This window comes from Macaca thibetana, chromosome 11 (assembly GCF_024542745.1).
Source record: "Macaca thibetana thibetana isolate TM-01 chromosome 11, ASM2454274v1, whole genome shotgun sequence".
Classification (NCBI taxonomy): domain Eukaryota; kingdom Metazoa; phylum Chordata; class Mammalia; order Primates; family Cercopithecidae; genus Macaca; species Macaca thibetana.
The window spans coordinates 85,397,316-85,420,595 of NC_065588.1; positions in this window are offsets into that span (position 1 = coordinate 85,397,316).

The following is a 23,280-nucleotide window of genomic DNA, read 5'->3' on the forward strand; positions in this document are numbered from 1 at the left end:
ACATATGCACATCATGCACACACCATATACACCACACACATGCGCATACAACATAAACACACAATGCAAATGCATACCACAGACTATACACACCACATAAATTTATCACAAATTCATATACACATCACCCAAATGCAAATATACACACATGTATCACAAATACACAGACATATGCATATGCAACACATATAGACATATCCCCACACTACATACAAATTCACCACATGCACACATATACGCATAACACATACAAATTCACTACATACACATATGAACCACAAACACACCCCGATGCACACATGCACAACACACAACACACAAACTCCAAATCCAAATACACATACATACATATCACAAACATGCACACACTGTGTGCAAATACACACCACACATACGCAGCCACCATATATCTATATATCCCCAATACAAACACATAAATGCCACACATATATACACACACTCCAAAACACACATATGCACAAACACAATACACATATACAACACAATGCACTTATACACATCCCCAAACCACTTATAAATACACACATACACATGTCACATCACACATAACACACATATACACATCACAAGCAAATTCATCTTCCTTTTCTAACAGATTCTGAAAGAACCTAGGAGAGAAAACCTACAGAAGAGAATTGAGACTTTGGGGTAGAGTGTGTAAGCTTGATTCAGCTTGAATTTCAGCAATTCAAGTTCAGGAACCATGCTAATCGGCTGCCTACAGATCATCACTGAGTTTTTTATCTATGTATGTTGTGGTTCAGAAATTGGATTTTTGGCATTTCTGTTACCAACAATGCCAGTAACTAGTAGGCTCACACTTTTGGCTTCATCAGTTCGTATGTTGACGTAATGCACCGGAAGAGAAAGTCTGGAAAAGGGATTTACTCTTTGGAAGACATTTTTTATTTTTTCTATAAAAACTGGACCTTAAATTAAAAAAAAAAATACTCTTAACCTCCAAAACATTGTTCAATTTTCAATAAATTAATTCATTCCGAAGAAATCCATATTATTCCTCTGACTTTCACAGACATGCCTCAAGACCTCAATACATGAAAACAATTACTGCAGGTGCCTTGCTCTTGGCACTGCTCAGCTTTAATGTAGCAGTTCGGAAAATTATGCCTTCCACCTGCGATGACTGATCCTAGAACCTGCAGACAATGAGTCTAAGCTGAATACAAACAATAATGCTCCAAGTAAAGAGCCCTTGTTCTATTCAACAGCGGTTCAATTCAACAGCAGCTCTTAACGAAACATTAATCTCTTCCCATTGATCACAGAAGAGTTATTTTAATTTCTATATCTATGTGAAAAGTATGGTCATCCCATTTGACATTCTGCTTTTGGGTGCAGGAAAATCCTTGCCCGAAATATATGCTACAGGGAGGTAGTGTGGAGTGGGGTTCAGGGAGACGGTTCTTACCCGGAGTTGCTTACTAGCTGGATATCCTCAAGCAAGTCACTTAAACCCACAACAGCCACTGTTGTTCACTAGTCGGCTTGAAGTATAGCTAGTACCTAGCTCATAGGATTGTAGTGAGAACTAACTAGACAAAATGCTCAAAATAGTGGCTGGCAAAAAGTAAGCCCCCAATAAGTTGTAGGTGCAATTAAGAGGAAAGAAGATTATAAGAAGATTTGGTGCTTCTCTTGTCAGCATGAAAATTGAGGTGTTCACATTTGTTAGGCATCTTCTCAAGGCTGGGCTTTGGCCTTCAACAATCCTGTGATATTAGATATGATTACCTCTATTTTTCAAATAAGGAAATGGATGATTAAAGAAGTTACAATAACCTTCCCAATATCACACAGTGAGTGGCGATAACCTTTCCAATATCACACAGTGAGTGGCAAACTTGAAACTTGAAACAAAGGTAGAATAACCCCAAAGTCTTCTTTCTTTCTACCCCATGACTTCGTCATGCATGTTTCAAAGACCTTTCCTAGCTACCGTATAAAACTGTAATCTTACCTCCTAAAGGTCAAGCTAATAATATCAGTCCATTTCTAGCTAAATAGACTCAGTCTAGTGTGGGAACATGCTATATCAGAATAATATGGGAAAGGGATCCAAAACCATCTTGATTATGGAATGTAAGGTTCACTACCGGGGAGGGAGGACCTTACAGATAGTTTAGATTTTATAGTTACCACATAAAAATACATCTTCCCAAGATTATTCTGAAATGTGGAAGCGACTCAACAAAAAATGAAGACTTTTTCTGGTGGCATGTACCGGGAGAAAGACAAAGAAAAATGCACACTAAAAGAGAAATGAAAGAAGGAAGAACAGAGAGAGAGGAAGAGAGAAAGAATTCATTTCATCCCAAAATAATTGCAGAGGAATCACAAGACCCTATACATCAATATGGTGTATCCAAGGATATTGAGAAGGAAAGTGATGGGTTCAGGATGCCAGGGTGTGGAAAAGGCCAGCTAGCCTGACAGCACAGTACCAAAAGTCCCCTTTTTATCCTATATTCTTTATCTAGCCCAGTGTTTAAAAGGCTCAAAAAATCAGGCCTCTTAGAATTCTGAAAAACTGAGAAGCCACTCTAGATGTCCTAGAAGAAAGATAAATAAAAGGGCTGCCAGAGGTCATGATGGGACTTCAGCTCCTTCTCCTCTGTCTAGTATAAAGGGTACTACTTCTTCCATGGCTGCAGAAGAGCAAGTCTGGTAAAAGCCTCAGGGATGAAATGAAAGGAAAGGTGAGAAGAAGATGGTTAGAAAGTTCAGAAGGTGATCTGGGATAACTGGCCCATATTTCCCAGGCTTCACTACCTTAATCAGTGAAATTCTGGGATTAGAGAGCCTACCCTCACTCTGCAGATTATCTGAACTTTAATGTTTTCACATCTTAGAAGATGACTTGGTTTCCGTTACAAAGTATCCAGTGTTTTTTATATATCCATCTCCCACATTCTCAACTACACAAGGTGAGGTTGTGGTGATAGTTCCATGTTTATGCATTCGGAAGAGAACCACAGCTTTTTCAGGAGCTAAGAAAGAATACCATAGAGGAAACACTATTTACAAATAATTAAAATGCACACATGCATGTGCCCACACACACACAGAACAGACGCAGAGAACAGACTCAGCCCTCTTAGAAGCATGTCAATGGAGGCATGTCAACACTCAATGAACAGGACGGCCAAAAGCCAGGAAGGTGAACTCACCTTTGGAACTGGTAAGAGTCATTGTTTAGCTTTCCATTGTTCTTTGTTTTATTCTAAGGCTGCCTCTCCTATCACTTTCCCCTTGTCACAGTCTCTCATTGTCAGCCCTGAGACTGAAGAAAATTGTTCATTCCATGTAAGAGCAATACACTCCCCTCCTTTTGTCTTTTTCAGGAAATTAGTAGCTCATGTTCCACTAACTGGAGTGTTTTGCCTTATCTCATTCCTATAAGTGAAGTGGGAATTTCAATGCCATAACTTAGAATTATTCTGTCCAATTCACCCTAAATGGATTCTGTTCTCATTGCAACATTTATCTCTAGGCCTCGCTGAAGATAATATTCAGGCTTACATACAGGCACACAATTGTCCTCTCTTCAGCAATGAGTTCTTTAGAAATGTAATGAAATGTGACAGGTTTTTGAATTAGGCTCTAGAAACTGTTTCTTTTATGACCAAACGGATTTCTTGCCATTTTAGAAGCCAGTCTCTACACTGTTTTAAAATTTACTTTAAAGAAGGACCTGAGAAATTCTGGGATTTCTAAATAGACAATAATTGCTCATTGTTCCAGAACCATCTTACAGGCATTCATTACTTTTTCTGATATTTATTTGAAACTTGAGGCTTAAAAATAATATCTAGTCGTCAGATGGAAGCTTCAATGTACTCTTTCATTATGTAAGTACTAAGGATGATACAAACCAAAAATGCAGGCTAAGGTCATGGCTTTTTACAGTGTACAATTGAGATTCAAGAGAAAATTTATAGCACTAAAAACTGGGGGACATTCTTCCATGATGCACTAGTCCACCCAGTTGAATTTTTCATGACTGGCATCTGTTTTTAGTGGTTGGAATTTGTGCTATGTTAACGGTTAAGTGTTTTACCATCTAGCTCAATTCCTTATTTCTAAAATAGGTCAAGCCTCAAAGAAGTTCAATGATTTTTCCCAGAGTCATATAGATATTAGATAGCCAAGACTAGGTCTGGGCATTTGAATTCTACTTCAATATCCTTTTCATTAACATATAATCATCCAATTATGTGCAACTGTGACCTATGTTCTATTAAGACCCCACTGTTACAATAATGAAAGAAGGGTCTTGCAAATCAATATCATAGCTCAATTATTCCACAGAACTGAACATACCCTAAAAACACATAGACTGTTATAGCTTATAGTAAACACAAATATCTTTTCTCTGACCATAGCATGATAGAAACTAAGCTCAGAAGGATTTATCAAGGAACAAAAGAAGGAAAATGAAATTTACTAGGTTCTCTGGATTTAGTCCTGATTGTCACTGATAATTCTGTGACTGTGCATGTCCTTAGTTTTCACATATAAAACTGGGCAAGTCTAAAAGATAGGTGCTTCAGTGAGATTCTCAGGTGAGTGGTTGAATTAGGTGACAATTAAGGTCTCTTTCAACACTGAGATTCTATTATTCCCTGATCTGTATGCCAAGAAATTAATTTAAGAGGTCTTCCTCACTGACCCTATCAAGGAGCCCTACCTCCAGCACAGACGTTCACAGTGAATTCCACCCACAAAGCAGCTCTGGTATGAAGAAAACCAACTCATAATTTCTAATAAACCATTGTAGCAAAGACTGCTTGCCTTCCACCAATATTTATGTGCCCCTTCTCTTTTACTATTAATAATAGAATTCCCCAGCCAAATTGTCACTAGGTTCAAAGCTTTCCAACTTTAGATGGCAATTCCTAGCCTCCCCTTGCAACTAGGTGTGGTTTTGTGACTAAGTTCTGACTAACAACCTGTGAGCCAGAAATGATGCGTTAAGGGTTCTTGTAGATTTTGCCCTTAACTAGAAGAGATGTGCCCTTCACTTCCTCTTTTCCCCTTCTCACCAGCTAGAGAAGAGTTGCTATAGCCAATTTGGACACAGCGATGAAACTGTGTTAAATATAACAGAGTTAATATACCAGCCCTACATTGCCTATTCTGGACAGGCACATGAGAGAGAAATAAGCTTATTTTGTTTAAGCCACTGCATCGTGAGTCTCTATTTTAACAGCTTAGATGTTTTGCCCAATGACACAGTTATAGTGAATTCTGCCACGGAATACAAATGAGGACTCCAAGCAGAATGCTTCAGTCTTAGATTCTGTTCAGTATTACCTAGCCCACAGCATTCCAGTTCCATTTACACAGAAATAGTTTTAATCATAAACTAAGACATCTCAAGTTTCATAATTTATAGGAAGATTTGCTGATTCCTAGGGCCAATGACACTTTAACCCAATATATGCTTTAAAATAATTAATGGTAGAATGAATCTTTAGAGTTCACATATTGTAGTCAAACATTACTTTTCAAAAATTCCAATGTCAATAAATAGTCCTTCACTACAGAAACACAGTGCTTTAAATAAAAACATTAGGGTCACTGGAAACAAAGTTATCAGTGTTGGGTTGCGATAGCTACCAGGTTATCTTTATAAAAGTGTTTCCTCAAATGGAAGAGATTTGTGAATCCTGAAATCCCAGGAATGCGAGGACCAGATACTGCTAAGTTTTCTGCCAGCATACAAGCAGAATTACCCACAAAAGTTTCACCTACTGGTCAGTTCAATGCCACATCTCTCCTTCAATGCTGGCCCAATTCAGAAATCATTATGTCAGTATTGTTAAATCAAGTTTTGTCTAAATCTGCCTCCGTTCGTATTTTAAGTTTGCCCTCAAGTTTTTTCTGTATGTCATAAACTATAACCTAAATGGAGCTCTATACAGACTGTAGTATACTCTTGTACCAATAACCGAGTTTTGGCCAATCAAAAGTGGCCAACAGTCCAAACTGTGTTCAAATAAGACAAACTTCCAGCTGTAACCAAAATGGCTGTTTCTGTGCCTCACTTCCATTTTCTGTATGTCACTTTCCTTTTTCTGTCCATAAATCTTCTTCCACCACGTGGCTGCACCGGAGTCTCTGAGACCACTCTGGCTCGGGAGCCTGCCCAATTTGCGAATCATTCTTTGCCCAATTAAACTCTTTTAAATTTAATTTGGCTAAAGTTTTTTTTTAACAATATGTAAAGCCAAGACCTGATATTCTAAAACACCTAGCTTAACAATAAAGAATGAGCCAAATTTGTGTGGTATATTTCTACACCTTGGAACACTACTCAACAATAAAAAGGAATGAAATAATGGCATCTGCAGCAACCTGGATGGAATTAGAGACTATTATTCTAAGTGAAGTAACTCAGAAATGGAAAACCAAACATCGGATGTTCTCAATCATAAGTGGGAGCTAAGCTACCAGAATGCAAAGGCATAAGAATGATACAATGGACTTTGGGGACTGGGAAGAAAGGGTGGGAGGGGGGTGAGGGATAAAAGGCTACAAACTGAGTACAGTGTATACTGCTCGGGTGATGGGTGCACCAAAATCTCAGAAATCACCACTAAAGAACTCATTTGCAAGTAACTAAACACCACCTGTTCCCCAAAAACCTACTGAAATTTTTTTAAAGTTTTTTTTAAAAAGAATGAGCCACAGTTTGGTAATGATCATTGTGACAGATGCTGAGGACTGGTTCATTTAACAACCATTTCAATCTCCTAGCATACCCTCCTGCTATGAGATACAAGCTGGAAAGCTAAATCTCACATTCTCCAGAGGGTTCTGCAGGAAACCTAGGTTCTTCTAAGCCCACTCACATTCTGCAAGCTACCTGATACCTTATATTCAATCTCTTTCTGTTTACATTGGCTGACCTAGATTCTATCACTGCAACTAAGAATTCTGACTGACAGAGTCGTATTTTGATTCTCTGCTTCTTTAAGGATTAAAGACATGGGGAGGCTCATAAAACATATTTTTATGGCTGTCTTCTTATCATTGGCACTTTTAACATTATTTTGTTTAGAGAAAGAGAAGGAAGCACCACACAGAAGGCTAGGTCTTGGGAGCTATGAGTGCTAATCAGAAGTGCTAAATAGCTACCTTCTTATTCCAGACTGACTCACTAGCCATCTGCGCAGACACAGTCATTTTTACACTGGTCTCCATGTGGCAGCCAATACTGGGTGACTACACAGGGCAGTAGGGTTCTTGGATGGGGACACATTTGATAATTTACTATACTTTTTTAGAAGGTAAAGCAGTCAGCAATAGGAGATGCAGCCATTAGAAACCCTGTCAATAGACAGATTGTTAGGCCTGCTTCACGTAGGTTTTTCATTCTCAAAGTGTGATCCCCAACCAGTAGCATCAGCATCACCAAGAAATTTCTTAGAAAGACAAATTCTCACAGACTAACACACTCCCCAGGCTTACTGAATCTGAAACTCTGAGGGTTGAGCCAAAGAATCTGTGTTTTAGCAAAGCATCCAGGTGACTCTGACGCATGCTCAAGGGTGAGGACCACTGGTGTACGTCATCCAGTCCTATTTGAGGTTAAGTGAAATTTAAGAAAGGTAGTAGTTGGTCAGGAAAGTCAAAAGGCAGTTGAATAAACAAGACTTTGATTTAAAAGGAAGCCCACTTTAGAAACAAACTACAATTTAATCCTTTTCATATATAAAATGGAAAACGCTTTAGTAGAAAGAGCATTGTGCTGGCAATCTAAACGATTGGATTTAAAATTCGGAATTGTAACTAATAAGCAACTTTGAATGAATCACTTAAATTTTCTGGGCTTCTGTTTTCTCCTTTGTAAAATAAAGAAGAAGATGAAATGTTCTCCAACACTCACAAATGCTATTTTCTATCATTGCTTCCTAGGTACCATGCCCTTTCTGGTATAAACCTGATGATAGAATTTTTCCAGCATTCTATTTCTCTACTTAGGAGCCATTCTTGAAGGAAAATTACTAAAAGATATTATAGTTCTTCATTCCAAATCAGTAGTCCAGTAGAATATTCCAGTTTAATTCAGATCTGGTGAAATGCACTGGATATCTGAGAGGTCCAATGTAACATTTAAAACACAATGGGGGTCACCAATATCCTGGAAATACATCCCAATTACATATGAGTCCCTTGTGTTATTGATTATTTTTATTGCACATGAGACGTGAATGTTAAGGACTAAATTTGAAAACATCAAGATTCCGTGTGTGTGTGTGTGTGTGTGTGTGTGTGTGTGTGTGTGTGTGTATTAAATATTTTAATCTCCTTCCAATATTTAAGAATTGAGATTCATTGGTATTTAGCCAAGACTGAGGCAAGTACTCATTATCCTTGGGAAAGCCATAAATTATGCTCCTAAACAATGCAGAAACATTCTAACACTGACAGGAGATTGTGTCCCTTCAGTGAGTCTGGGAATTTTAGAGGAAAAAGAAAAAAGGAAAAAAAGAGTCATCATTTGTATAATTGGAGTTTGTGAAAAATGGAGGAGAGGAGAGCTTGGCCTACCTAGATAGCAGCAGAGGCCAAAAGCAAATCAGTTAAACAGTTTGCTGAAGATGGAAATTCACAATTTACAACTAAACACATTGCAAAACTCTATAATAATAAATTAATAAGATAGCTAAAGAAACGTACAGCAAAAATAAGTGTCCCTTAAGGCTAAGACCATATCTTTCTTCCCACTCATTTTTGGCAGATAGTAACTACTTAGTAAATATCTGGGAATAAAGGTTGAACATGAGAATATTTTAACTCTTTGAATATAATCACAAGAAATACAATATTTTAGCTGTGTGTTTCAAGCAGGTGTCAGTTGCTTTACTTTTAATGAGCCTAAAATATAGCATTTCTTTGAAATGTTTGTAATGCCAGTGGAGTGGGCATGAAAGTTTTATTATGCAAGTTTCAGTATGTTCAACCTTATAAAATTATAAATATTCACTGCTTTGAGTCTATAAAAATGGCAAATTCGAATGGTTCAATCAGATATCTTCTTTGGTCTAGGAGACATCATCTACATTTAAGAACTGATTAGCACTCTCTGTAAACACTGAGTCACAAAAAGATAATCCTGGCACTAAAAGGGATGGAATCATTAGATGCTATCGAGACCCTTTCTAAAACATGTTTTAAGCCAGTTTTCTCCAGAGGTCATTTCAGGGCATAGAAAATAAATAAATTAAACATAGCACTGTTAAGGAGCTATTAGAAGCAACAATCAGCAAAGAGTTTTACAAGTAGGTTTTAAAATTAAATAGTGCTTATGGTTGCACAATTCTGTGTACATACTAAAAACCACTAATTATACACTTGGAAGAGTGAATTTTATAATATATCTATTATATCTCCATAAAGATTAAAAAATAGAAGGGGCTAGAGGTACAGAAAATGGAAATACAAATGCACTCTCTGGACCATTCTGCAGCTCCAAGGAGGAGGAAGAGCACATTACTGCCAAACCCCAGACATCTGCCTGGTTGCTAGCCAACCTTCACAGCATCATCTCTGCGAAGATTGCATGTCACAGCTCACACCCTTGCCAAGTCATAAGCGTAAAAATACATGCAGTATTAATAGCCTCTGGTATTTCCAGCACGATGCTTGAATTCTGGAAAGGGATCCCCTGAACATTCCTAAATTGAACCATGGTAAGAACTGTCATCTTGCAAAATGCCATTTGAATCTTTGTGGGATCTTTTCTCAAATCTCACTTGTCCAGTCAAGCTCATATGGCTGGTTCTAGGACAGAATAGATGTAACTATAAGCAGCACACTTAACTGGGGCTGTGGGAGAGGGAAGTTATGAATTTCAGAGGAAGGCCAGAAAGCTCAGCAAAAGGTGCATATGCACAGATCCAGTGTTATATACAACATCAAGTGCCTAAAGGCCTTGAATCCCTTCCATGGACACCATATTAAGAATCCTTGATCTGTATTCTACACAACATGTCCCCACTGCACTCTATTAGAGTATTTTAGTAAAAGTTAACATTGAAAACTAGATACTAGGATTTTAGAGAGGCCCTAAAAGAGGCATCCTTTTCCTTTACCTTCACAAAGAGTGGCCTTTACTTTCTTGATTAGAACCTACACCTTCTAATGGAATGCAAATGGCACTGGGCAATGGGGGAAAGAATCCAGTAGACTGAAATTATACTTACTTTGCTTTCATTGCCATGGGCTCTCTCTTCCTTTAAACTTTTCTGCTTGCCATTATGTATAATATTATTCTATTCCCAACATTTCTTTGCCATTGCATTTTAAAATTTCATAGAAGCCCTATTTTTAATAGTAGCCATTTCAGTAGCAATTACAATTTGTTGCAAAAAAGAGTTCCGACGAAACCAAAAATTCAGCCATTTCCCACAATTTATATGACTTGATGCTGACCATCCTGAGGAGTCTCAAGACGTGGTTTTGAGTGTATTTCAAAAGTGTCTCTTTGGCCAGGCATGGTGGCTCATGCCTGTAATCCCAGTGTTTTGGGAGGCCAAGATGGGAGGATTGCTTGAGGCCAAGCGTTCAAGATCAGCCTGGTCAGCATAGTGAGACCCCATCTCTTTAAAAAAAATTTTTTTTAATGAAAGAAAAAAAAGTGCCTCTTTTTTCCCCAAAGGAATGGAATTAAAGGTGGCAAGAATTTATTAAGCACCTATGGTATCCTAAGAATTGTGTTTAAATGCCATGGAGAACACAAAGGAAAAATAACTTCTTCCTTTAGAGAACTCCACTACCAATTAAGAAAGTAAGACTGATTAATATAAGGCAATGAGAGAATAGAACAATTCACTAAGTACTTACATTCATGGATCATAAATTGAAAAAAGTCCTACAGATAAAGAAAGAAATATTCTGGGTTCTACCATCTGACTTGTCTCTACTAAAAACAGGACTTTAACAATGGTGCACTGAAATAGCATAATTAGGGAGGGAAAAAAGACATATCAATAATCACCAATGAGCTTTTATTTTCTGGTATTCTGCACAGCTTCATGCTATACAATAGGCACCTAAAAACATTAAGAAGTCATAGCCCCTGTACATAAGTTGCTTACAACTCAAGTTTATAGTTCCCAAATGATAAGAAAGAAAAGGCTGCTTTCTATTTTTCCTTCTTGAAGAGGAAGTGTCGAAGGAGAAATCTGTTCTTGCAAGATTTTCAACCAGAAACAGAAACATTTCCATTAGAAATATAGCAAATAGGACTGTTCTCCTGAGATTTCTAACCTAATTAGTCAGAAGAAAACATTTTTCAGATATTCCTCTGCTCGTGTGTTTAGAGATGATAAAAAATCATTGAACATATTTTCTCCTCTACTATCTCTGGAACACAGGCTGTATGACTTGAGGTAAAAGGAGGCCGGCAAAAACAAATTTGAAGGTCATTTAGAAAGACGGCAGGTCTGGAATGAAAATAAAAAAGCTCTGAACAATTCTTGGAGAGTCCCAACCAATTCTCACTTAAGATATTAATGCTTAATGGTTTTTAATCCCTAAACCAAGTTGCAATAAGACTAAGTGGGTAGTGATGAAATGAATGAAGTTAGTTGAATCAAACAGGATTTTATTAGAGGGACTTTTCCTGTGATTACAATCCAATCCAGGATCACAGTTAAGCACTGAAGTTACATGAAGCAAACACATGTTGAATCCAGTGCACATTTTGTTTATAGCTGCCAGCACTGAACTGCCTTTCAAACTGCCTGGCACACTTTACCATACTAAGCACTATATAGTCACATGCCATGAACAGTGGTCTTGGAGAGAGAGAGAGTGAGAGAGAGAGAGAGAGAGAGAGAGAGAGTTATTCCTTACTGCACCATATAACATGCACATAGAAAATTACATAAAACATACATGAACTTTTTGGCAATTATTCAAATAGTCCAATCCAGTCAAGAAATAGAATATTGTCAGTACTCCATAAACAGGCTCTGTGTTCCCCTCTCCTAGAGATAACCACTATCTTTACCTGTTCATCATTTTCTTGCTTTTCTTTGCAGTCCTACTACTAATGTATGCATTCTGGAACAATAGAGTCTGGTTTCACCTGTTTTTGAATTTCACAGAAACAGAATCATAATGTAGGCATTCTTTTGTGGCACGATTCCTTTGGTTAACTTTACATCTGTGACAATTTCCAATGATGTTGCCTGTAAGTGACTGTTCATTTACATTACTGTCTAGTATTTCAATTTATTTCTTTGTTATATGTATATCCAGGGCGATATATGACAGTTCTCTAGGATATATTGCTGGAATTGCTGGGTCATATTGTATGTATATCTTCAGTTTTCCTCAATAATGCTGAGCTTCCTTTCAATTTCACATCCAATTTGGTCAATGTGTCATCGTCATTTCCACTTAATTTTTCTAACTGCTAATAAGGTTGAGCACCTTATCCTACGCATACTGGCCTCTCCCACTTCTTAATTTAACAATCAACATTACCCTAACTCGGCTTCTTTGTATAGCACATGCCGATGCAGCAAGTAGCCTGACCATTTTCCAGTTGATTTGAAATGATTTCACCATTGTGATTATAAAACTCTCATATCAACTGTGCTTCAATTCATATCAGTCATTGAAACAGTCTGCAAAGGATGGAATGCTTTTTTGTTAAATCTACCGTTTGATGTTATAAACATGTTTAAATCCCAGCCTATACCTAGTCCTTAAGCTAATCATGGTGAAGTTGTACCAGGATAAAAGATGAAACATAAACTCTTTCCAGCACAAAAAGAAGTCTGTTTAGTACAGAAATTGAGGACCCAAGACCCATCAATGCAGGGCATTATGATAGTAGCTTATTGAATTGGTTTCTATTTTCTGAGTGGAATTACAGACTTTGAAATTTAGGGTAACACTAGGATTCTCTCTTCTGACTGAAAGAGCCCTAGAATTTCAAAGTAAGAAAGATGTAATATGTTATTATGTTTCTTATAGAGGCATTCATTAACTATTTACCTCACGTGCCCCAAATGGTCAAGGGCAAGCTACACTCTCACTGATAAAGAACATTTTCTGAAAGAGCCTCTATGTTGCAGAAATGTGGCCTGCTCTGCATATCCTTGGGGTTACAGAGCAGAGAGCCTCCCTATGTTTTGCATTAATCCTTTAATCCTCTTAGATCCTTTGGTTTATTGTCCCAATCTACCTGTTTTCATTGTTTTTCTGTTACAAATCAAAAAGAAAATCTTCTCAGCAAATGCTCAGAAGTATTTTTATAAAACACAAAACACTAATTTTGGTTGGCATAAACTAAAATAAAACTTTGTCTTTATTTCTCAAATTCCATGAATATATATCCACCTTCCAGGTTTTTTTATCTTTTATAAAGAAAAGAAATTCCAACACCTATCCACAAATAAGTATACCTCTTTAAGCGCATAACTACAGAAGATACAGACTTCAAAATGCATAATTGTGCAAACAGCCAAGAAACCATTCAAAGGCATACATCTTCCTGGGCTTTTTGTTTATTTTGCTTTTTGTTGTTGTTGTTCTTTTCAGAGTGAATGCCAAATTTACAGAGCACTAAATTCAGAATATGAAGGAAAAATAACTTACATGAAATGTGATATAAAAATAGCTAACCAACTGCCACTCAGGAAAATAAAACCAATTATTTAGCTAAATTGAATATTTGCTCAGAACAGTTGCTTTATCTGGATGTTGCCTTAATCTCTTCAAGTAGGATATTAGGAAGGTACAATTGTCTCAATTGGTTACACATTTGCATTTTATCAGAGGTATCTGCGTGGGGAAATTTTCCAAAATGGGTAACTACTTCTAGATTTCTGGCACACATTTTTGACAAGGAAAATGTTTTTCAACTTTATATCACGATATATTTTGATATTCTCTTTCTATTGAAATCCACTTCACATTTACATGAGATGTTACATTCAATATAATAACCGTAGTGCCTAGCAGTGTTAAGTACTTAGTAAACACTCAAATTCTTGTTGAATGAATAAATGAAACATTTTTGTGACCTACGATTGACTTCATTTTAAAGGTTTAATTCATATAAATAGGATGTACCCATAGTTTTTAAATAAAGGCGCATAAAAATCTCCAGTTTAGTCAGTTTAAAGTTTTAAGCTAAAATTAGTCTAAAAGTAGAGTAAGGGAACTCCTGTCTCTCTAATAACCAGCATTAACTTCAACAACCCAATCAATAAATTATAAATTATCAAAATAAAATTGAAGCCTTTCTTATTTGTTTGAGGACAGAAGGAAAGAAAAAGAGAAATGAAAGGAAGGAAGGAAGGGAGGGAGGGAGGGAGGGAGACAGGGCATTTTTATAATAACATTAAGGGAAAGACAAGTTTAGCACCCCTTCTCCAAATACAGCATGGTATGCCAGAAAAAATCATAGATGTTAGCTCCACTCATATTCAGGCAACAAATACTATTAAGAACCTATGTCAGGTACTGTCTCGAAAATAAACAAACAAACAAAAAAATGTTTAATGAATAAAACACAGCCCTTATCAGATAATCTTACAGTTGCTTGGTGGTGCTCTATTCAACCCTGTATTCAAATCTCATTTTTACCATTTATACGACTTTGTACAAATTACTTAATCTCCCAAAGCTTTGATTCTCTCACCTGTAAAAATCAGAAAAGTTTTAATTTATTTCTCAGTAGGTTGCTAGAAAGATGAAATGTGGCAGTGTACTCTACGTACACGTATATGGTGTATCAATAGTAGGTCCTAAAATAGATGAAGTCCTCTCATCTGCTGCTCTTTCACCTGCAAACAACCAGTTATCCCCAGTAAGACATGAAAAAGGAAAAGATATTCACATATTTATGATATAATGTATTATTTAGAGATCCTTTTAAATCGAGGAGCAAGTATCATAATCCACATTTTCTGGATAGTGGAACTGAATTTATAATACCAAATATATTAACTGTATGTTCATGTTTTTCTTTCTATTTTTCATTTACTAAACTACCTATAATGACTTCTCTCTCATTAAATGTGACCATGGGAGTGAAACGAACATGTCCACAGAGTCCTCTGAGTATAAAATACAAAGGTTAAGAGAAAGAGGATCGAGAACTGAAATAAAAATGAGAGGGAGAGACCAAAAACAAACAAAAAAATACCTATTAATACCTCATATCAACCATGTATTATTTAAATAACAGTACAAAATAATTTAGTTAACCTAAAAAACAGTGGAATCAATAAGAAAGTCAATATTTTCTTTCCTTTTTCTTTTTCTTTCTTTTTCTTTTTTTTTGCAATGGAGTCTTGCTCTGTCACCCAGGCTATAGTGCAGTGGCATGATCTTGGCTCACTGCAACCTCTGCCTCCCGGGTTCAAGTGATTCTCCTGCCTCAGTCTCCCAAGTAGCTGGGATTACAGGTGCCCGCCACCACGCCTAGCTAATTTTTGTATTTTTAGTAGAGACGGGGTTTCACCACGTTGGCCAGGCTGGTCTCGAACTCCTGACATCAAGTGATCTGCCCACCTCGTCCTCCCAAAGTGTTGGGATTACAGGCATGAGTCACCATGCCTGGCGGAAGGTCAATATTTTCTAATTTATTTCTTATTTTAGTTGGCCTGACTCATTTGATACTACTTTTATTGATTTTACTATTAATTTGATGCAAAAGTTTGAGAAAACAAGTTCATCTCTTCAGCTTGACGTGGTCAAAGAAAAAAATCCAGAAGGGGAGGGAATGGCAAAGTGTATTGACAAGTGACACAATAACAAATTGGAGAACATATTTGCCAAATGTAGAAAATACTAAGATTAATATTCAAAATATATAAAGAACTAAAGAAGTAAAAGGAAAACAACCCAAACAAAACAAAAAAGACAGAAGACTTAGGCAATTCACAGCAGGACTCTATATGATCAAAATATTAAAATCTCTCACTAATAATTAAAGAAATACAATTCAAAACATTAAGAGAAATTTATTTCTATCAGATTAATTATATTTACTTTTGCTAAGGGTGTTTGTAAATAAAAATTTTCTTACAATGTATTTGGAAATGTAAATTCATATAAAATGTATGGAGGCTAACTTGACAATGCCTATAAATAATTAAAATGTATATGCTCTTTGTCCAAGAAATTCCACTTCTGGGAATTTATCCTATGGTAATAAATATGAAAATCTATGAACAACAGTTTCTTATATCATTTTTTATATTAATGAAAAGTTGGAAACAGTCTAAATGTCCTTAGATAGGGAAACAGTTGAAAAAATTACAATTAAGCTATAAAATGGAATATACTGTGATATGGCTTAGCTCTGTGTCCCCACCCAAATCTCATCTTGTAGCTCCCATAATTCCCATGTGTTCTGGGAGGGACCCACTGTGAGATGATTAAATCATGGGGGCGAGTCTTTCCCATGCTGTTCTTATGATAGTGAATGGTTCTCACAAGATCTGATTCTTTTAAAAACAAGAGTTTCTCTGCGCAAGCTCTCTCTTTGCCTGCTGCCATCCATGTAAGATGTGACTTGCTCCTCCTTGCCTTCCACCATGATTGTGAGGACTCCCCAGACATGTGGAATTGTAAGTCCAATTAAACCTCTTTCTTTTGTAAATTGCCCAGTCTCGGTATCTCTCTATCAGTAGCATGAAAATGGACTAATACACACTGTGACAAGAGTATTTCTCAAAATTATATGCATACATGTGTAGGACATGAAAACATGTCCCAAAATATATTGTGAACAAAAATTAAACTGTAGAACAAAATGTATGATGTATTCCAATTACTGCAAAAACATTAGTTACATACGTGTGTTTATGCTTTTGTCATGTGTCTAGAAAGAAGGGCTAGAAGATATCAACCAATCTACTAATACTGATCTGCTAAAAGGAGAAATTGATTAAGAGCATTGAGGGAGAGGAGGGCATACTCTAGGTAACACTGCTGGAGAAGACAGAATTATCTTGAGTCAACCCTGTTTGCAGATGACATGATTGTACTTTTAGAATACCCCATCATCTCAGCCCAAAATCTTCTTAAGCTGATAAGCAACTTCAGCAAAGTTTCAGGATAAAAAAATCAATGTGCAAAAATCACAAGCATTCTTATACACCAATAACAGACAAACAGAGAGCCAAATCATGAGTGAACTCTGATTCACAATTACTACAAAGAGAAAAAAATGCCTAGGAATACAACTTACAAGAGATGTGAAGGACCTCTTCAAAGAGAACTACAAACCGCTGCTCAATGAAATAAAAGAAGACACAAACAAATGGAAGAAAATTCCATGCTCATGGATATGAAGAATCAATATCATGAAAATGGCCATTCCGCCCAAGGTAATTTATGGATTCAATGCCAACCCCATCAAGCTACCAATGACTTTCTTCACGGAATTGGAAAAAACTACTTTAAAGTTCATATGGAACCAAAAAAGAGCCTGCATTGCCAAGACAATACTAAACAAAAAGAACAAAGCTGGAGGCATCCTGCTACCAGACTTCAAACTATACTACAAGGCTACAGTGACCAAAACAGCACAGTACTGGTACCAAAACAGAAAGATAGACCAATGGAGCAGAATAGAGTCCTCAGAAATAGCACTACACATCTACAACCATTTGATCTTTGACAAACCTGACAAAAACAAGAAATGGGGAAAGGATTCCCTGTTTAATAAATGGTGCTGGGAAAACTGGCTAGCCATATGTAGAAAGTTGAAACTGGATCCCTTCCTTACACCTTATACAAAAAATAATTCAAGATATGTTAAAGACTTTAGTGTATATAACCATAAAAATCCTAGAAGAAAACCTAGGCAATACCACTCAGGACATAGGTATGGGCAAGGACTTCATGTCTAAAACACCAAAAGCAATGGCAACAAAAGCCAAAATAGACAAATGGACCTAATTAAACTAAAGAGCTTCTGACCAGCAAAAGAAACTACCATCAGAGTGAACAGGCAACCCACAGAATGGGAGAAAACTTTTGCAATCTACCCATCTGACAAAGGGCTAATATCCAGAATCTACAAAGAACTTAAACAAATCTACAAGAAAAAAAAAAGAACCCCATCAAAAAGTGGGCAAATGATATGAAGAGACACTTTTTAAAAGAAGACATTTATGCAGCTAGCAGACACATGAAAAAATGCTTATCATCACTAGTCATCAGAGAAATGCAAATCAAAACCACAATGAGATACCATCTCACACCAGTTAGAATGGTGATTATTAAAAAGTCAGGAAACAACAGATGCTGCAGAGGACATGCAGAAATAGAAACACTTTTACACTATTGGTGGGAGTATAAACTAGTTCAACCATTGTGGAAGACAGTGTGGTGATTCCTCAAAGATCTAGAACTAGAAATACCATTTGTCCCAGCAATTCCATTACTGGGTATATACCCAAAGGACTATAAATCATGCTACTATAAAGACACATGCACATGTATGTTTATTGTGGCACTTTTCACAATAGCAAAATCTTGGAACCAACCCAAACATCCATCGATGATAGACTGGATTAAGAAAATGTGGCACATATATACCATGGAATATTATGCAGCCATAAAAAAGGATGGGTTCATGTCCTTTACAGGGACATGGATGAAGCTGGAAACCATCATTCTGAGCAAACTATCACAAGGACAGAAAACCAAACACCACAAATTCTCACTCACAGGTGGGAATCGAACAATGAGAACACTTGGACACAGGGTGGGGAACATCACACATGGCGGCCTCTCGTGGGGTGGGGAGCAGGGGGAGGGATAGCATTAGGAGAAATATCTAATGTAAATGAAGAGTTAATGGGTGCAGCAAACCAACATGGCGCATGTATACCTATGTAACAAACCTGCATGTTGTGCACATGTACCCTAGAAATTAAAGTATAAATTAAAAAAAGGAAAAGAAAGAAAAAATACAGGTTTTTATAATGTTGCACTTTTACACTAACTTTACTATGAGAAACAACAGTTCAACCTTGATCATAGATGGCAACTCACGCCCCACATCAAGGAGAAATTAGAGAACTGTTTGAAAGAGTATATAGGTGTTTTATCACACTTAGCAGATAATGTGTTTTTTACAAATTGAAAGTTTGTGGCAAGCAAGTCTATTGGTGCCATTTTTCCAGCAGAGTGTGCTTACTTTGTGTCTCTGTGTTACATTTTGATAATTCTTGCAATATTTCAAACTTTTTCATTATTACTACATCTTCTATTGTCATCTGTAATCACTGATCTTTGATGTCACTATAGTAATTGTTTTGGGTACCACAAACCATGCCCACGTAAGATGGCAAACTTATTCAATAAATTTTGTGTGACATCACTAATCATTGGGGAAATGCAAATTAAAACCACAGTAAGATTCCACCTTACTCCCGCAAGAATGGCCATTATTCAGAGGTCAAAAAACAATAGATGTTGGCATGAGTGTGGTAAAAAGGGAGGGCTTATATACTGCTAGTGGGAATGTAAATTAGCAAAAACTTTATGGAAAACAGTATGGAAATTTCTTAAACAACTAAAAGTAGATCTACCAATTGATCCAGCAACCCCCCTACTGGATATCTATCCAAAGGAAAATAACTCATTGTATCAAAAAGACACCTGCATGCATATGTTTATTGCAGCAGGATATGGTTTGGCTCTGTGTCACCACCCAAATCTCATCTTGCAGCTCCCATCATTCCCATGTGTTGTGGGAGGGACCTGGTAGAAGATGACTGAATTGTGGGGGCAGGTCTTCCCTGTGCTGTTCTTGTGATAGTGAATGGGTCTCAAGAGATCTGACAATTTTAAAACACGGGAGTTGCCCTGCACAAGCTCTCTCTTTGCCTGCTGCCATCCATGTAAAACATGACTTGCTCCTCCTTGCCTTGCTTGTGAGGCCTCCCCAGTCCTGTGGAACTAAGTCCAATTAAACCTCTTTCTTTTGTAAATTGCCCAGTCTCAGATATATGTTTATCAGCAGCATGAAAACAAACTAATACATAGCACAATTAACAATTGCAAAGATACAAAGCCAACCTAAGTGCCCATTAACCAGTAAGTGGATAAAGAAAATGTGGCATATATACACGATGGAATACTACTCAGACACAAAAAATAATGACATAATGTCTTTTGCAGCAACTTGTATGGAGCTGGAGGCCATTATTCTAAGTGAAGTAACTCAGGAATGCAAAACCAAATACCATATATTCTCAAGTGGGAGCTAAGCTACACATATACAAAGGCATACAAAGTGACATAATGGACTATGAAGACTCAAGAAATGGGGAGGGTGGAAGGCCAATGAGGGATAAAAAACTACATATTTAATACAACATACACTACCCAGGTGATGGATGCACAAAATCTCAGACTTCACCACTATGTAATCCATCCATGTAACCAAAAAACACTTGCACTCCAAAAGCTATTGAAATAAAAGAAAATGAAAATGAAAAAATAAATAAAAATGAAACAAAATAAAATAAATGTTTTGTGTGTTCTGACTGCTCCACTAACTGGCTATTCCCACATTACTCGCCCTCTTCTCAGGCCTCCCTATTTCCTGACACACAACAACATGGAAATTAGGCCAATTAGCAACCCAACAATAGCTTCCAAGAGTTCAGGTGAGAGGCAAATTTGCACATCTCTACTTTAGATCAAAAACTAAAGATGATTAAGCTTAGTTAGGAAGCCATGTCAAAAGCTTCCTAGGCCCAAAGCTAGGCCTCTTACACAAATGGTTAGCCAAGCTGTGAAAGTAAAGAAAAAGGTTTGGAAGAAAAGTAAAAGTGCTACTCTAGTGAATAGCCAAAGATTTAAAAAAAAAAAAAAAAAAAAAAGACAGAGAGAGAACCAGCCTTATTGCTGATATGGAGAAAGTTTTACTGGCCTCGATAGGTCAAACCAGCTACAACATTCCCTTAAGCTAAATCTAACCTGGAGCAAGTCTCCAACACTCTTCAGGTTCTATGAAGGTTGAGAGAGGTGAGAAAGTTGCAGAAGAAAAGTTTGAAGCTAGCAGAGATTGATTCATGAGGTTTAAGGAGAAAAAGCCATGTCCATACCATAAAAGTGCAAGGTGAAGTGGCAAGCATTGATGTAGAAGCTGCAGCAAGTTATCCAGAACTAGCTAAAATAATTGATGAAGGTAGCAATACTAAATAATAGATTTTTAATGTAGATAAAATAATCTTCTACTGGAAGGATATGCCATCTATGACTTTCATAGCTAGAGAGAAGTCGATGCCTGACTGCAAAGCTTTAATGGTCAGGCTGACTCTCTTGTTAGGGGATATTGCAGCTGGTGACTTCAAGTTGAAGCCAATCCTCATTACTATTCTGAAAATCCTGGGGCCCTTCAGAATTATGCTAAATCAACTCTGCCTGTGCTCTGTAAATGGAACAACAAAGCCTGAATGAAAGCACGTCTGTTTACAGCATGGTTTACTGAATATTTTAAGGCCACTGTTGACACCTCCTGCTCACAAGAAAATGATTTCTTTAAAAATACGACTGCTCATTGACAATGCACCTAGCACCCAAGAGCTCTGATGGAGACATATAAGAAGATTAATGTTGTTTTCATGCCTGCTAACACAACATCCATTTTGTAGCTCAGGGGTCAAGGAGTAGTTTCATCTTTCAAGTCTTATGATTTAAGAAATACATTTCATAAGGCTATAGTTGCCATAGATAATGATACCTCAGGGGTTGTATTAGTCCATTCTCACACTACTAATGATGCAGGATTTTTCTTCTTGGTCACTTTGCAAGCCAGGGACTTCTGGCCAGAAATGTCCTGCCTGGGCCCCATTCGGCCATGCCCCAGCTTGCCTGTGTTATAGCTTGTACCCATGTTCAGTGGTTTCCGAGTTCATATATCACACCCAAGAAGAAGGAGGATGCTTGAAATTGAAAGGTGAGGAGGATGGAGAATAATTTTGTTGAGTGATGAAACAACTCTGAGCAGAGAGGGGATGTGGAGGTGGTCTTCCTACCCAAAGGCAGGAAAGTCCCCCATGTGGCTGGGTCCGATGCCTTTTATGGACTCAGAATAGCAAGTGCATACTGATTGGTTTGTGAACACACAAAATAAGGTTAAAGCAAAGACACCACTCAAAGGTGGGCATGCCAGTGTAGAAAGCCAATTAGGAAAGGGTAGGTGCATTTAAAATAGGTGAAAGGTGAGGATCAATTGGACGAAAGAGTGCCAAACGGGAAGACAAGTTCTCAATGTGGGTCCAAGGACTTAACTTATAGCTTGACTATCAGGCTTCAAACTGTCTTTGGGTTGGAGGAAGTAACTATAGATGTGGTGGAATAGCAAGAGAGCTAGAATTAGAAGTGGAGCTTGAAGATGTGAGTGAACTGTCGCAATCTCATGATAAAACTTGAAAGGATGACAAGTTGCTTACAATGGATGAGCAAAGACAGTGGTGTCTTGACATGGAATCTTCTTTTGGTCAAGAAGTGGTAGACATTGTTGAAAATGACAACAAAGAATTTGGAATATTCCATAAATGTAGTTGACAAACAGCAGCAGAGTTTGAGAGGATTGACTCCAATTTTAAAACAAGTTATATTGTGGGTAAGATGCTATCAAACATCAGAGCATTCTACAGAGAAATTTTTCATGAAGGAAGAGTCAGTCCATGTGGCAAACTTTATTGTCTTTTTTTAAGAAATTGCCACAGCCGCCCCAATATTTAGCAACCACCACCCTTATCAGCCAGCAGCTATCAACACTGAGGCAATACACTACACCAGCAAAAAGATTACAATGAGCTGAAGGCTGGGATGATTGTTAGCACTTTCAGCAATAAAATGTTTTAAATTGAGGTATATACATTGCTTTTTAGATATAATGCTATTGTACATTTAACAGACTATAGTGTAAACATAACTTTTAAGTGCAGTTCAACTTCAATGTGAAGCCAATGCTCATTACCATTCTGAAAATCCTAGAGCCCTTAAAAATGATGCTAAATCTACTTTATATGTGCTCTATAAATAAAAAATAACAAAGCCTGATGACAGCGCATCTGTTTACTGTATGGTTTACTGAATATTTTAAGCCCACTGTTGACAACAAAAAATTCATGTGACTCAATTTATTGTGGTGGTCTAGCACAGAACCTGCGGTACTTCCTAAGCATGCCTGTAGTTCACGGCCATTAGAAATGGGATGTGAGTGCCACT